Source organism: Schistocerca piceifrons, chromosome 2 (genome assembly GCF_021461385.2).
Source record: "Schistocerca piceifrons isolate TAMUIC-IGC-003096 chromosome 2, iqSchPice1.1, whole genome shotgun sequence".
Lineage (NCBI taxonomy): Eukaryota > Metazoa > Arthropoda > Insecta > Orthoptera > Acrididae > Schistocerca > Schistocerca piceifrons.
The window spans coordinates 881,327,418-881,343,416 of NC_060139.1; positions in this window are offsets into that span (position 1 = coordinate 881,327,418).

A 15,999-nucleotide genomic window follows, 5' to 3' on the forward strand; every position below is an offset into this window, starting at 1 on the left:
CTGCTGGTGAATCCTGTTGATGCCTTGGACAGATGGAGGGAATATTTTGAAGAGTTGCTCAATGTAGGTGAAAATACGATCAGTAATGCTTCAGATTTCGATGTACAATGGGATAGGAATGATGATGGAAATAGGATCACATTTGAGGAAGTGGAGAAAATGGTTAATAGATTGCAGTGCAATAAAGCGGCTGGGGTGGATGAAATTAAGTCGGAACTCATCAAATACAGTGGAATGTCAGGTCTTAAATGGCTACACAGGGTAATTGAAATGGCGTGGGAGTCAGGACAGGTTCCATCAGACTGGACGAAAGCAGTAATCACACTAATCTTTAAACATGGAAACAGAAAAGATTGTAACAACTACAGAGGTATCTCTTTAATCAGCGTTGTGGGTAAAATCTTCTCAGATATTGTTGAAAGGAAAGTGCGAGTATTAGTTGTGGACAAATTGGATGAAAATCAGTGTGGGTTTAGGCCTCTTAGAGGTTGTCAGGACCAGATCTTTAGCTTACGGCAAATAATGGAGAAGTGTTGTGAATGGAACAGGGAATTGTATCTATGCTTTATAGATCTAGAAAAGGCATATGACCGGGTTCCTAGGAGGAAGTTATTGTCTGTTATACGAGATTATGGAATAGGAGGCAAACTTCTGCAAGCAATTAAAGGTCTTTACATAGATAGTCAGGCAGCAGCTAGAGTTGACGGTAAACTCAGTTCATGGTTCAAGTAGTTTCAGGGGCAAGACAAGGCTGCAACCTGTCTCCACTGTTGTTCATATTATTTATGGATCATATGTTGAAAACAATAGACTGGCTGGGTGAGATTAAGATATGTGAACACAAAATAAGCAGTCTCGCATATGCGAATGACAGTTGTGATGGCAGATTCGATTGAAAGTTTGCAAAGTAATATTTCAGAGCTAGATCAGAAGTGTAAGGACCATGGTATGAAGATTAGCATCTCCAAAACGAAAGTAATGTCAGTGGGGAAGAGATATAAACGGATTGAGTGCCAAATAGGAGGAACAAAGTTAGAACAGGTGGACGGTTCAAGTACTTAGGATGCATATTCTCACAGGATGGCAACATAGTGAAAGAACTGGAAGCGGGGTGTAGCAAAGCTAATGCAGTGAGCGCTCAGCTACGATCTACTCTCTTCTGCAAGAAGGAAGTCAGTACCAAGACTAAGTTATCTGTGCACCGTTCAATATTTCGACCAACTTTGTTGTATGGGAGCGAAAGCTGGGTGGATTCAGGTTACCTTATCAATAAGGTTGAGGTTACGGATATGAAAGTAGCTAGGATGATTGCAGGTACTATTAGATGGGAACAATGGCAGGAGAGTGTCCACAATGAGGAAATCAAAGAAAAACTGGGAATGAACTCTATAGATGTAGCAGTCAGGACGAACAGGCTTAGATGGTGGGGTCAGGTTACACGCATGGGAGAAGCAAGGTTACCCAAGAGACTCATGGGTTCAGCATTAGAGGGTAGGAGGAGTCGGGGTAGACCAAGGAGAAGGTACCTCGATTCGGTTAAGAATGATTTTGAAGTAACAGGCTTAACATCAGAAGATGCAGCAATGTTAGCACTGAATAGGGGATCATGGAGGAATTTTATAAGGGGGACTATGTTCCAGACTGAACCCTGAAAGGCATAATCAGTCTTAAATGATGATGATGATGATGATGACGACGACGAGGAGAACAGCAAACCCAAAAAGTAATTAATGTAAAGGAATGAAATTTGGAGAATACATATTTAAATGATTAATAGTGCTATATCACCGGTTAATGTAAGCACGGGGTTTAGCCCCTGCAAATGTAAATTCTTGTACCTTAATAACCGGTGTAACCGCCAGATTGTTGAATGCAAGCATGCAATCGTGCCTGCATTGTGTTCTACAGTTATCGCATGTCAATTTGTGGGGTGGAGTTCCATTTGGTGGTCAATTTAGGGACGGTTAATGCTGTTTACGGATTTTAACTGAATCTTCCGTCGTTTCGTGGTCGAAAAACATAATAAATGACAAGCGCTGGTTTTCTTTCGTTCTATAGTATCATTTTTACTGTGTTAACAGGTTTTCTGCTTTCAAGATTCATAAAATAAAAGTAATACTGTAGAAAAAAGCGAACTAACGCTTTTTACGGATGACGCTGGAGTTGTCGTCTGACGATGTATCACATGTGCTCGGTTGCACACCCATCGGTGATCGAGCAGGCCAAGACAACAGATCGACAAGCTGAAGAGCATGATGTGTTACAATAGCAGTATTGGGCGAGAGTTATCCTGTTGGAATGCTGTTCGTGGATGGCAACACAACAGGTCGAATAACCAGATCGACATACAAATTTGCAGCCAGGGTCGTACGACAGCCATAAGAGTACTCCTGCTGTGATACGAAATCGCACCGCAGGTCATAACTCCAGGTGTAGGTCAAGTGCGTTTAGCACACAGTCAGGTTAGCTGCAAGGCCTCAACTAACTCCCTCCCAACCAAGATAGAAAAAACTTTCATCTACAAACACATCTCCACCTCGCTCTCCAGGGACCTCACGCTCGACGCCACTAAAGCTACAAATGGCGGTGGTTTCTGGTCAATGGATTGCAGGCTACAAGTCATCTGGTTCGGAGCTGTCCGTGAAGTAACCGATTTGTGTGGCTGTAGTGCCAACTGCTGCTCAAAATGATGCTGCAGATGCAGTACGATGCGCCAGAATCATACGCCGAACACAGTGGTCTTCTCTCCCGGTACTGACACGTGGCCGTCCTAAGTCCGGTCTTCTTGGGACTGTAGATCCCCATGACCACCGCTGCCAAAAATCAAGTACAGTGGCTACATTCCTGCCAATCCTTTCTGCAATATCGCTGAAGGAACATCCATCTTATAGTAGCTCTATTACACGACCTCGTTCAAACTCAGCGACGTGTTACTATTCGTGTCTTCGTCACCTTAAAGGCGTTTTTGACTAACATCAACTCACCACGCACACTCTCAAAGGTAAACAATGCTCACGATCGTTACAGAGAGTACTTAAAGCAAACCTGATCTGCATCATCATAGTGGCGCTTCTCCTAAGTGTCTGGCACGAAATTTTTAATAGACGTCATCTTTCAGAAATACGAACACACCTACCAATTTTCGTTTATCTCGCACAAGTCGTCCGTGGTGTTGATATTCTTTTCCACTAATGTAGTCTGCATACTATTCCACAGTCTTCCATAATCTCTTCGACATGAACATTTTTATTGAATAAAGTGTTAACCGAAAGATTGCTGCAGTTAGACCCCTTCCATTCATATTAAAATATTCTGAGTGTAAATTTTCACTTTAGGACTTCAACAAGGGCCTTCACATATTAACATTTGTAGCTTAGATCTTAAAAGCGTGTCTGTTTCACAAGTAGTTTTCTGGGTTTGCAAGCAGATGGTTTCACGTAAATTGCTCAGGATACGACTTCCTTTTGGCTCCCATGATGCGCAGTCAGAATAACTGTCAGTTTTTTTATTCATTTTGCGTTATTGGTGTAACCGGACAAGAGACAGAAACATTGTACTGCGGTAGTCTCTAGTCCTTTCAAACGTGAATTACAATCTATGTATTTTCTTTTCTCTAGGTTCATGTTCATCGTTTTGTCGATTCCGCTTCCCATCTGATGGTGTAATCTGCGTTCCAAACTAGCGTTGCGTGATTTTTGAAAAGGTCTTACTCTTCTCTGGACTTCATCAGTCGCCAAGTTTCTGTGCGGCTGGTCCTGGCACAGGTTCGAGTCCTCCCTCGGGCATATATATATATATGTGTGTGTGTGTGTGTGTGTGTGTGTGTGTGTGTGTGTGTGTGTGTGTGTGTGTGTGTGTGTGTGTGTCCTTAGGATGATTTAGCTTAAGTAGTGTGTAAGCTTACGGACTGATGACCTTAGCAGTTACGTCCCATAATATTTCACACATTCTCTCTCGCCAAGTTTCACACCTACGTAAGAGACAGCTCGAGTGGCTACTACTGCTTCATATAAGTCCTTCCCAAATTTGACACCAGTAGCATTCGTGTTCTTCATTTGAGTCAGTCTTCTTCTTCTAACACTTGATTTGGCCAGCTATCTTGCATAAACTGACTTCTTTCTTCTACTGTTACGTCTTCCACAACTTAGTATTTAGCAAGTCGCTACTGCCCTGTCTGTTATTCGTCCTCTGTCACTTTTGCTCTCACTTTTTTGGCAAAGCTTATGGTGGGTGGGTAGCTGGTTCTTCTTCCAGATTGCTGCCAGTCACACTTGCAATCTGCTGAAATGACCTGTTTATGTGTACAGAATCTTAACTGTAAGTTGGCCGATTTCCTGAGGGGGTTGCAATGAGCGGAGGAAGCAAACCCAGGACCCACATTGGCCGCCACGGGGTGAGCAGCCACGCGAAGGTTAACAAGCCCCGCTTCTCTCCTGCAGTACAGGCACCGTTACCTGCACTTCAAGTTTCTGCAAAAGCAGAAGTCACGCATGGAGGAAAAAATCGGCGAAATCGTCTTATGTATTGACATGTTTAATAAAAATGCTAACTGTAACAATTACATACACGTATCACAAGGAAAGGAAGCAGTGTGAAGCTGAAGGATGTACTAAAGATAACAGAAGAGAGAACAATGGACGCCTCACACAGTACTACCAAATTGTCAGCTGCGTACCATTGGTTGCAACCAAAAAGAAATGATTGGCAGCCGAAAACAGGGTTCTTAGGTGTATAATAAAGATCACAAGCATATCATAATTTCAAGACCTGTGTGATGTATGATCCTAAGAGAAGGATTATACGCGAAAATATTATAATTTTGAGAAGGGAGGAAGGGAGACTGGGTTTAACACCCTGTCGACATTGAGGTCATAAGAGACGAAGCATAAGCACGGATGGTGTCAAGGATGGGGAACGGGATCGGCCGTGACATTTCTAAGGAACCGTCCCGGCATTTGCCTGGAGAGATTTAGAGAAATCACGGAAAACATAAATCTGGATGGCTGGATGCGGGTTTGGAACGTCGTCCTGCCGAATACGAGTCCAGTGCGCTAACCACTGCGCCACCTCGCTCAGTGATAATTTTGAAATTTTTCCTTTTTTTTTAGCGAGAAATCGTTGCGAAAAAAAAATCAACTCTCTATATATTATCAGGTAATTATCAAGCGATTACCAAGCACTTGTGTAACAATGGACTACGCTTACGTTAAGATTATTTGAGTGCAAGAACGTCTTTCAATAACGCGCCTCGCTGGGACCTGATGTGTAGTAAGGTTCATTTTAGCGTCCTGTGTCCATTATAGTTCGGCTTAATACTTCAATATTTAACTAGCAATGGATTTCGGCTACGTGCTTCCTATAGTGAATGATATTACATGTGGTTATTCCTGCAGCTGGGCTGTGAATTGTTTAACTGTCGTTCTCAGTTCTTCGTGCTCTAGTTGTGTACATAACACACCTTGTCAAGCAACATATACCATTAACATTTTGTGTTAATTTGTGTAATTTATTAAAATGATGTAATGTCAACTAGTGATGAAGATGTGTCTGGTGTGTGTATGCTAGTCAAAAAGAAGATGCAAATAGGTGAGATGACAAAAACTCATCACAGACTTCAGCAATCTCGTACTGCATGGGAGGAGGATCCAAAATTTCGTTCATGGATAGCAAAGGGCCCTAATAATTGCTATGTTGAGTGGTACTTAAGATAAGTAAATAAATTAGTGAATTCAAAGTGAAGTAGAAATTAGAAAATAAATTAAAAACTTGGTTTAGCTTAGAGAGTTACATACTGGCAAACAGCGGGCAGAGCAGAAGAGACAATGACCGTGAAGTCAGCAAGTTCAGGAGAAGACATCGTCCTCCCCACATAAGCGGACGCTGTCGATTCAGCCGTCAGGGCATCGCCCGACCGGCTCACGTGTTTCTCGGTTGTCACATGTGATCAAAGGCCCTCACCTACTTTCCAAGAGCCAATGACCGACGTTAAGAAGATTCTTCGAGAAGCTTTTCAACGTGACAGAAGAGGCAATGACCGTGAAGTCGTTCACCTCCAGTGAACTGAAGTGAATAAATACGCGAGACGCAGTGGACCCAACGAGAAGAGTAGTAATAGTTTTCAGTTCAGTTTCGGTGCTGAAGACCGTCATGCAAGAAGAGACTACATCCTACACAGACGCACCAAGTCCGCCGCTGTAATGGAATAGCAAGCAGCAGCCTCGGCGCCAGAAGACAGAAGTTAAAAGGTATTTAAAGTCTGATTTTTACGTACCCGAGTGACTCGTGAGGACGGGAAGGAGACGGCCTCACATCAGCAGCCACCTGTGAGCTGGGATGAAGATCTGACAGCCGAAGACTGGCAAGCGGGAGTCCGTTGTTCGAGTCCGGGACACTGGCCTTTCCCCGCCGCGCCGCTCCGCTGGCCGACGCACAACACACGCGGCCGTTTAGAGAAGAGAAACACTGGGACCCCACACCCAAGGTATCACCGTCCGATGCACGACTTCGCTCTCAATAATTAAACGGGCCACAGCACGATGCGCGTCTCCAGTCGGCGAGACGGCGATACGAGATACACACCGCCAGGCGTAAACAGACGCCGCCGCAGAAGAATTCGAAAACGACACAGCTGCCGCTCTCCGAGCCAGAACATCCAGTAAGGGAACAGTTGTAGAAAACTTTTATTGAAAGTTATCTTATGTAAAATGCTGTTTCATTCTACCTCATACCCGAGCCAAGGAAGAACACACCCTTCCCACATGTTGTTGGCCGGCCGAAGTGGCCGTGCGGTTAAAGGCGCTGCAGTCTGGAACCGCAAGACCGCTACGGTCGCAGGTTCGAATCCTGCCTCGGGCATGGATGTTTGTGATGTCCTTAGGTTAGTTAGGTTTAACTAGTTCTAAGTTCTAGGGGACTAATGACCTCAGCAGTTGAGTCCCATAGTGCTCAGAGCCATTTGAACCATTTGAACCACATGTTGTTAAGAGTGAAAAAGTAATTTATTTAGTGTTTTACACCCTGACATAATGCTTTAGAATCAAACGCCCTTTGCAGTAATGCTCATCCTGACAACTGACTAGCATCAAAAGAGAAAAGCCAGTTACATATAGTGTCAGAACTGTTACAGCTATAATGCAAAATGCAAATACTGTAATGATTCTATAATAGCTACTGTAACTGTAGTAAAGAAACAGTAGCACTCAAAAAAGCATATTAATAGAATGAGTGATATTACTGAAAAATCATGCGCAACTTTTGCAGAGGTTTTGTCTAAAGGCACGACAACGCTCGGTGAACGAATTACGGAAGCCGTGCTTAAACTTGCACCGTTCCTAGCAGCTCATGATATTCTTTATAATATATCTTACTATTTGATACCTATGTTAGAAAAGAGCGTTTCCTGATTCTAAATAGCACAAAATGTTATGAAAAGGAACAAAAGCAAGCTAGCAAAAGAAATGCTATTGAGTCTCCTCAGAACAATGATCTTATTTTGTTAAACAGTTTTAATGTTTATATGTAACTATGGAACACAGGTCAATTAATATTTTTAGCGTAGACCAAGATGGTAGTACGTGGATCGAGATTTAAAAATAAAAATGTATGATATTTTCAGTGGTAGTATGATATTTTTGTAGAAACCCGCCAAGGTAGCCGACCGCGCTAACGCGATGCTTCCTGGACTCGTCGGGCAGGCGCGCCGGCCCCGGATCGAATCCGCCCAGTGGATGTGGTTTTTAGGCGGTTTTCCTCATCTCGCTAGGTGAATACTGGGCTGGTCCCCACGTTCCGCCTCAGTTACACGCGTCGCAGACATTTGCAACACGTCCGCACTTTTTCACGATTTACACTAGACACAGACAGTTGGGGTACACTGATTCTGTCCTGGGGGCACGGGGTGGCGGCAGGAAGGGCATCCGGCCATCCCTAACACTAACACTGCCAAATCCGCTGTAACTACGCCGACTCTGCGATCGCTGCGGGACTATGGCGTAAGCGAAAGAAAGAAAGAAAGAAAGAAGGAAAGAAAGAAAGAAGGAAAGAAAGAAAGAGAGAGATATTTTTGTAGTGGTTTGTATGATTATCTGCAGCGACTCCCTAACAATTCTGAGCCGAAGACTTCCGACTTATACCGCCTTCTACCGATTCAGGACGAGTGATCCAACCAGCCAAATTACATTTAGCACTCTGCTGCTGAAATCACAACTAGCTTTTACGTCAGCTAGCCCTGTGTCATCAGTGCAAACGCAGATACGTGTATTTCTCTCCTGTTTCCACTGAGAAGCTGAGCTACTTTCTGTGCTTCTTTGATCCTTAGCTACATTCGTAGGTAGGCTCATTTTTGCTTTGATGTTGGTACCTGAGCTGCGGTGGGGTGGATTTAATCTAAACTCTAGTCTGCCCGAAGGGGCTTCCGTGCTGTGGAATTGTGATACGATCAGATAACTGTACCAACTTCCTTTCATGTTGAGCTATTACACCGAAATACTTTATTGCCGCCCTTGACCATCAATGCACATTTCTTTGGCATGCCAATCTTCGCATCCAAGCAGACGAGGCTCCTCTTGAAATCCTTATGCCACTGCTGGTAATTTTGGCACTGACATGGATTGTCAAGCCATAACCTGACTTTTAGCAACAAGCTTAATTTTAAGGACAAAGTCTGGGAAAGACTTCCTTTTTAAATAGTGGCACTTAAACTCAATAAAGGCCCAGACTTACCTCTGTCGTGGGCTTCTGCCTAAAGGAGACGTCACCAGGACGGCATGCTTGTCAGCAGAACGCTTGGAATCTACTCCCATAGCCTCATGTCCTTAAATCATTGACCTGACATCTCACCTTCACTACTTCTTCGGCTCTTCCTTATTAATTATGACAAGAGCCACAGGCGGCGGTGTAATAGGCCTGCTGAAGTCCCGCGACTGTTTCTGCTCATCACTTTGGACAAATGGTCTGCCCTGTAGAGACGCCACTGCTTGCCACCACCGCTAGTATTAATTGCTACTCTTGTGAAACGCTTATCTCACTTGTAATCTTGAGGTTCTTGAGAGTAAGATAGTTGTGGGATCATCACAAGTTCTGTAGTGTCTGTCACATACCGTACTAGTGGAACTTCTTCGAGACTGTCAGACTAACGTCAGGCGATTCGGTCTCTGCTATTCTCCTGATTGGGCGCAATTCTTAAAGTTTCACTGAGCCAGTATAGCGTCCCCAGTTAAATAATAAGAAGAGACTTAAAAAAACAGTATTTATAAAGAAGAGACATTTAAAAATTGAATAATATACATTTTTCTCGAGTATCATTATAATACTTTCTCTGTGTAAGTTTAGAGGGCAAAGAAATATAACAAAATGATTTAAAGAGACGACAAGATACGCTCTTTTGTTAATTTTTTGGTCGTCTTCACTTCTTCTCTTGTCTTGGTTGCGTGTAGACGGACATCTTGCGAGTGCTGGCAAATGTAAGCATATTTGTACTAATTAAGTAAATATATTGATTTAATATTATTGTGCGCTTTTAATTTGTAAGAGGTGATCCCGATTTCATGTCTGCCTTCCTTGAATTAACCTGCATTCGAGTGATTTACAGTGCAACAATCGCAGCGGCCGATGCAGCCAACGACGCCATTACGTGTAGATATTAACTTATAAAAATTAGCGGAAGCGAAAGACTCGCCCGCTATTAACATAATATACATTTTTATCCGCAGCCGCCCGACGTTGCAGAAAATACGTAGCGTTAAGATTCTTATTTTCAGTACCATAGCCGAGAGCCGACTACAATGCAATGGTTAACGGAGGTAAGAAGAAATACTCTCGCGTGTGTGTGGGCCGCAATTGTAATTAATAACTAAAGATTTTTTTGCTTTAAAGTGAACTGACTAGCCGAGGAAATTAATATGAAAAGTTTATTCCATTGTTCAACTTATATGTTCATGCTTTAAGATTCAGTGAGTCTAACGTTCATTAACGTAAAAAATAATTTCCACTCAAGTTTAATATTGTTTAAAAAAGAAAATTTCACAAAAGCATGTAATCGTAAATCAAAATTGAATGAAATATCATTTTGATTAAGACCCACCACGTAAGTCGGCAACAATCAACATTACCAATCAATTCCTGTAATTAAATTACGACGGCTGACGGACGCGAGACCAGGCAGTGCAAATGTCCAGATATCGAGCTAATATTCCACTTTTTACCTAAATCACTTCAAGTTAATGCAACAGTCTTTAAAAAAAACACTGTAGACGTTTCCCTCGCCATCTTTGTCAAATTAATCTGTTTTAAATTCCAAACAACTCAATGAGACACTTTAAACTTGCTTCTTTCTTTTTTCCAGCATTTCTGCAACTTGTGGCCCATACCTTATCTCACAATGGCTCCTGTTTCCATCGAGATTTTCGACATTATACTGCTTCCCAATGCTAACCCAAAGTCAGTCGGAAGTCAGTCATTCGAAGTAGCTTGTGTGATTGTCATGTGCGTCATGAACTTTAGAAACATAAAACGGGTTTAACTGGATTCATTAGGAAGAAGAAAATGGAAAACTCGAAAATAAAATTAGAAACAATATTAGTCTTCCACTCATTACTATCACTGAAATATACTGTGCAGAGACATCTTAACTGCAACCAAAATTTAGTAAGAGTAGAAAGACCTAGTGCATGACCTGCTCCCATAGCATACGGCGCAATATGCTAGCTTGCGAGATATGAAGGCGAGTCAGACCTGGGGGTGAATCCACGCGGCTGGTTTGTCTGCAAGCCCGTTTGTGGTGTTCAGGCTGTTTCCCAACCTCGTTTAGGTAAATGTTGGGCGGCTCCCCAAATTCTGCCTCAAAGAATACAATACTTAAACAGTTAAAATATGATAAAACAGACGACAGTGCCAACAGAAAGGGTATCCTTTCTGTGAATAAATTTCACCAAATCTTGGATAGTGGACCTTTTACTAGACAGGATAAATGTTATGGAAGAGAAAAACAGACCTATTTTATAACATACCACATCTGTTTTCTAAAGAGGTTATAGAAGATCCAGTAGCCTGATCTATTTCACATAGTATTTGAATATTATAAGGATAGGTCCCCAGGAATGGAATTAGCTTTTCGAAACCACATGTACAGTCGTGTAGGTTAGGGTGTCAGGGTTCATACACTGCCATTCACCGCATTCCTGGAGATCCTCTAGACCACTGGAAATAAAGTCTGAGACAGAAGAAACAACGCACCACGAAGGAAGTATTCGAATGGGATGGAAATCGGTTGGGTTGAGTTGTCTTGGGGGAGGAGACCAGACAGCGAGGTTATCGGTCTCATCAGATTAGGAAAGGAAGTCGACCGTGGCGTTTCAAAGGAACCAACCCGGCATTTGCCTGGAGCAATTCAGGGAAATCACGGAAAACCTAAATCAGGATGGCCGGACGCGGGAGTGAACCGTCGTCCTCTCTAATGCTAGTCCAGTGTGTTAACCCCTGCGCCACCTCGCTCGGTGGAGATCGGTAGATGTGATTTAGACGTACAGACAGTCAAACGATCCAACTTCAGAAAAATTTGATGAATTTTTCAAGAGAAACAGCTCCACATATTCAGCGAGTCAATAAAAGCGTTGTTCCACCTCTGGCCCTGGCAAATCTTTATTCGGCTTGACACTGATTGAGAAAGTTGATGGATGATCTCCTGAAGGATATCGTGCTAAATTCTTTTCCGTTAGCTCGTCTGTCACATTGTCAAAATCCCGAAATGGTTGGAAAGCTCTGCCCACGTAGCTAAAAATTGGGGAGGGTTTGGCAAGCACGAAGACAAACAGTAGAAACCCTCGCCGCACAAGGGTGGGCGTTCTCTTGCCGAAATGTAAACCCTGGGTGGCTTCCCGTGAAGAACAACAAAACTGGGAGTAGAATACAGTCGAAGTACCACTGTGCTACATGGGTGCCGTGGGTGACAACTACAGGAGGTCCTGCAGTGGAAAGAAATGGCAACCCACACCATCGCTCCGGGTTGTCGGGCCGTACAGCGGGAGACAGTCAGTTGTCTTCAGTCGCGAGTCCGGCTTCGAAATGAGCCCCGATGACCAGTGAAGACGCTGCAGACAGTAGTGGGATACCAATCTGCTTGTTGCCCGCTATATGACCCGACAACCAGCAGTGACAGTCTGAGCCCTGATTCCATTTCGTAGCAGGACCCCTTTGGTTGTCATCTGCCGCTACCTTACAGCACAGCGCTTCGCCGACGATATTCTACGGGCCGTTTTGCTGCCTTTCATGACAACCCATCCTGGGCTTACAATAATGCCCGGAGTTTCTACTGCCTGTCTGTGTGCTTGCCGAACACTATCTTAGCCATCAGTCGCCGAAACTTGGAGTATTATGGGTAACAACTCTTAACCAGCTCGGGATTTTGAAGATATAACGAATTGGATCAAATTTGGCACGATACCCTCCGGTGATATACCGCAACTCTATCAATCAATGCCTCGCAGGAAACTGCTTACTTAAGGGCCAGAGGTGTATGAACGCGCTGATGACTTGTTCAATTTGTGAAGCTCTTTCTCTTTAATGGATCATCCAATTTTTCCGAAATTGTAATCACTTGTTTGTAAATGAACATCTCATCTACCGATTTCCGTCCCATTCGTATAATTCCTTCGTGGTACGTCTTTTTTGTTGTTGTTTCTTACAGTTAGAACGTAAAATCAGCTGTTGAAATAGCAATGCAGTCTAGAGTATACGATATTAGTCTGGTATATAAGCTGAAAGTTGTAGGTTCGAATCATGATGGTTTCATCTTCACAAAAATAGTTGTTAATTAGCTTCAATATATCTTATAAGTTTTCTCAGTGTTATATTTACCATATTAACTTTTTTGTTTGTTCTTATTTGTTTACTTCTTTTTCTTCTTTTTTCCATTTGGAATCATTCTCCATGTACTTTCAAGTATTGTTCATTTATCCATCGTAATATTTAAATCTTAAAAAAATACTGATGTAATAGTTAAAAAAGGATGAAAAACTAAAAGAAAAGTTAATACAACTGTTAAAGTGGTGCGGTAAAAAGACAGAAATGAATTACATTTAAACTAATTAATTAATTAATTAGTTAATTAGTTTGATAAAGATAAAAATGGATGGAAGCCACCAGGAATCCAACCCACAATTCAGCGTACCAGCGTAACATCTTATTTGCTAGCCTACAGTACCATATCAAAATCTGGTATTATTTCTATGGCTCTAGTGCAGTGGTCGTCGAACTGAACCAAGTATTCGTATGACTCGCGGTTCTCAGCCGTATTTCACAATAATACGCAACCTGCAATCAAAAAGCTAATCCAAAAACGTCAACTTACATTGAGAGTTTCTTAAGAGTGTAGTTTTCCTGTTCAGTAAGTAAAGTTGGCCGCGTATCTCAGGGGCAGAGGTGTGAGTAGTGCAGCCATTGAGGTGAGAGCATATGTGAGAGAGGGAATGTTTTACTGTTTGTCTTCCAGTACTGTCAACTCATGGACGTGAACGCCTCATAGCGATCAGCTCCTACGGTATAAATTTTGACATGGAAATAAGATGGATTCGTGAATTTTCATTACAAAGAAAATCATTTTCCTGTGCATTTTTGTAGCAATGAATATGAAATTAAATTAAGGCTGCTGTAACACAACGCAATACAAAAAACGACATCTGAAAGGTTTAGTAAACATTTGTGATCATGTCTCCTATTACATCATGCATTTAAATATAGTGCTACTGTGTTACCCAATTTATCATTCACCCACACAGACAACAACAACACCACTTCGTCAGGCAATTACAGCGTCACAACTTTGAGGTCTCTGAAACAGAATAGTTCACGTGAAGCGTTCCCTGTGACCAACTTTTAATGATCGGCACTTAGGATCCTGCGGCAACTTATTGCATCCTTACTATCGCTAGCCTATTTTAGGTATCAAGACACAAAGGAATGAATGACATAAGCTGCCAATTGACAATGATTTAAATCAATAAGGAAAGCTGAAAATGTGTCAGACAGTGATTCAAACCTCTCTCTCCTGCTGATTAGGCAGATGCACTGACCACTGCGCCATCTAGGCACAGTGGCCATCTCAACTGCACTGACCAACATAGCACGTCTCCAAACAGACTCAAATTCGCAACTCATTCACAAACTACTGATGTAGTGTCCCTTGCCCTTGATCCTCATTGCTCACAGCAATTCGCCGATTCCGTATGAGTTCGAACGTGGTGTACACCCGCATTGAAGTGGTCATTAGCTGTCCTCGCCTTAATTATATATGTGGTGTCCGTTCTTTCCGACGTGTCTGAAAGAGCACATACCACGTGTATAATTTTATGTAGGTTACGAATACTAATAATAAATCCCACCCTTTGAGATCTTTCCGTCTTGAAGGAGAGTTATCAAATTCACAGCAATTTGTTCCTGACCCTATGTGAAATCCAAATGTCAACCATATTTGTCTATTTTACAATAATACTCCTTAATTTTGGAAATTAATATAACGGACATGACAGTCACATATCGCTGTGCGACATTAGATTATTTTTCTGCTCATTTCTTGGCTTTTTAGAGAAGAATACAAGACTTGCTATCTTAGGAAGAGGGCTCGAATAATTTCGTTATAAACGAGAGGGTCCATTGTTTGTTCTACGGTGTGTTGAGACCACTGGTTAGTCACAGAGGCCTTAAAGAAGGTGCATGGTTTCCCAGGGCACTGGAGTCTGCGAAGGTTGGCTGCGCTAAACCCCTGCTCCGCGCTTTGTTGGCAAATGCGGTTTTCTCCTTTGAAGGCAGTATCCCGCTAAGCCACTGCAAGCCCCGAGTGTATTACTGAGCGTCACGAATTCACCTTCCTACATGCACATCTAAGAACAGGCCGCCGCAACTCTGCTTGGACAGTGAGAAAATTATTTACCTTTCCCTCCAGACTTTTGTTATTCAACTAAATGTCTCCTACCCGCCACTGTGCCTCAGCGCGAACGGATCGACCAATGAGTGGAACACGGCTAGCAGCCGATACCTACCTCTGGCACGTTAAGATGTCTTCTGTAAGTCAAGAATGGGAAATTTTTGCATCGTTACCCTCTGTATTCAAGTAAAGACGGCTCATAGGAGATGAGGTACTAGCTGAAGTAAAGCTGTGAGGACGGGGCGTGAGTCGTGCTTGTGTAGCTCAGATGGTAGAGAACTTGCCCGCGAAAGGCAAAGGTACCGAGTTCGAGTCTCGGTCCGGCACACAGTTTTAATCTGCCAGGAAGTTTCGAATAACATCGACTTAAGCAAAGCTTTTAATGAGGTGCTGCCCCATCTCCAATTTTACCTTCTCATGCAGCACTAGAAGTAGTTTTGCCACGCTTGCAAGTCCTGTCTGTTGTGTATAGAACTCCGCGTTCGTATTCCTTACAACTAATTTACTGAAGTCTTCGACTGGACCTCACAGGGTCTCTTTCTAAGTGAAATAAAGTAAAAATAAAGTAATTTGAACCTAGCAGCTGCCTAGTTGGAAGCTTTACACGTGTGCAGTACAAATTAGGACTAAAACTGACCATTTCTTTTCTGGAGTACCAGGCGATTCGAGTGGATGAGAGCTTGCAAACTTTCTAATCCTATCTACGTTTGGTATACCTTTGTCAGTTTGGGTAAGTGTCAGCTCTCTTAGAGGCTTGAGTGATACGGTGTAGCAGCTTTATGCTTTCCTTTTCCATCCCGCAGCACTCCAGTACATCATGAATCATTTTGCGAGCACCACTTCGTATTACGAATCTCCCTTTCCTTTTAGGGGTCGCGGGAGTCGTACTCGGACCCCGTGATAAACCTGTGGCAGTGTCTTCACTCATTTCACAATACGAAACGAGCGACAAACTACGCACAACACAAAGCAAAACAAATCTGAGAACACACGAGGTATTCTATAATGGTTGGCACAGTTGTAAAAGCTGTGGGATAGGCCTACCGTTAACTTCAGCAACCAAATATCAAAACACCGCCACC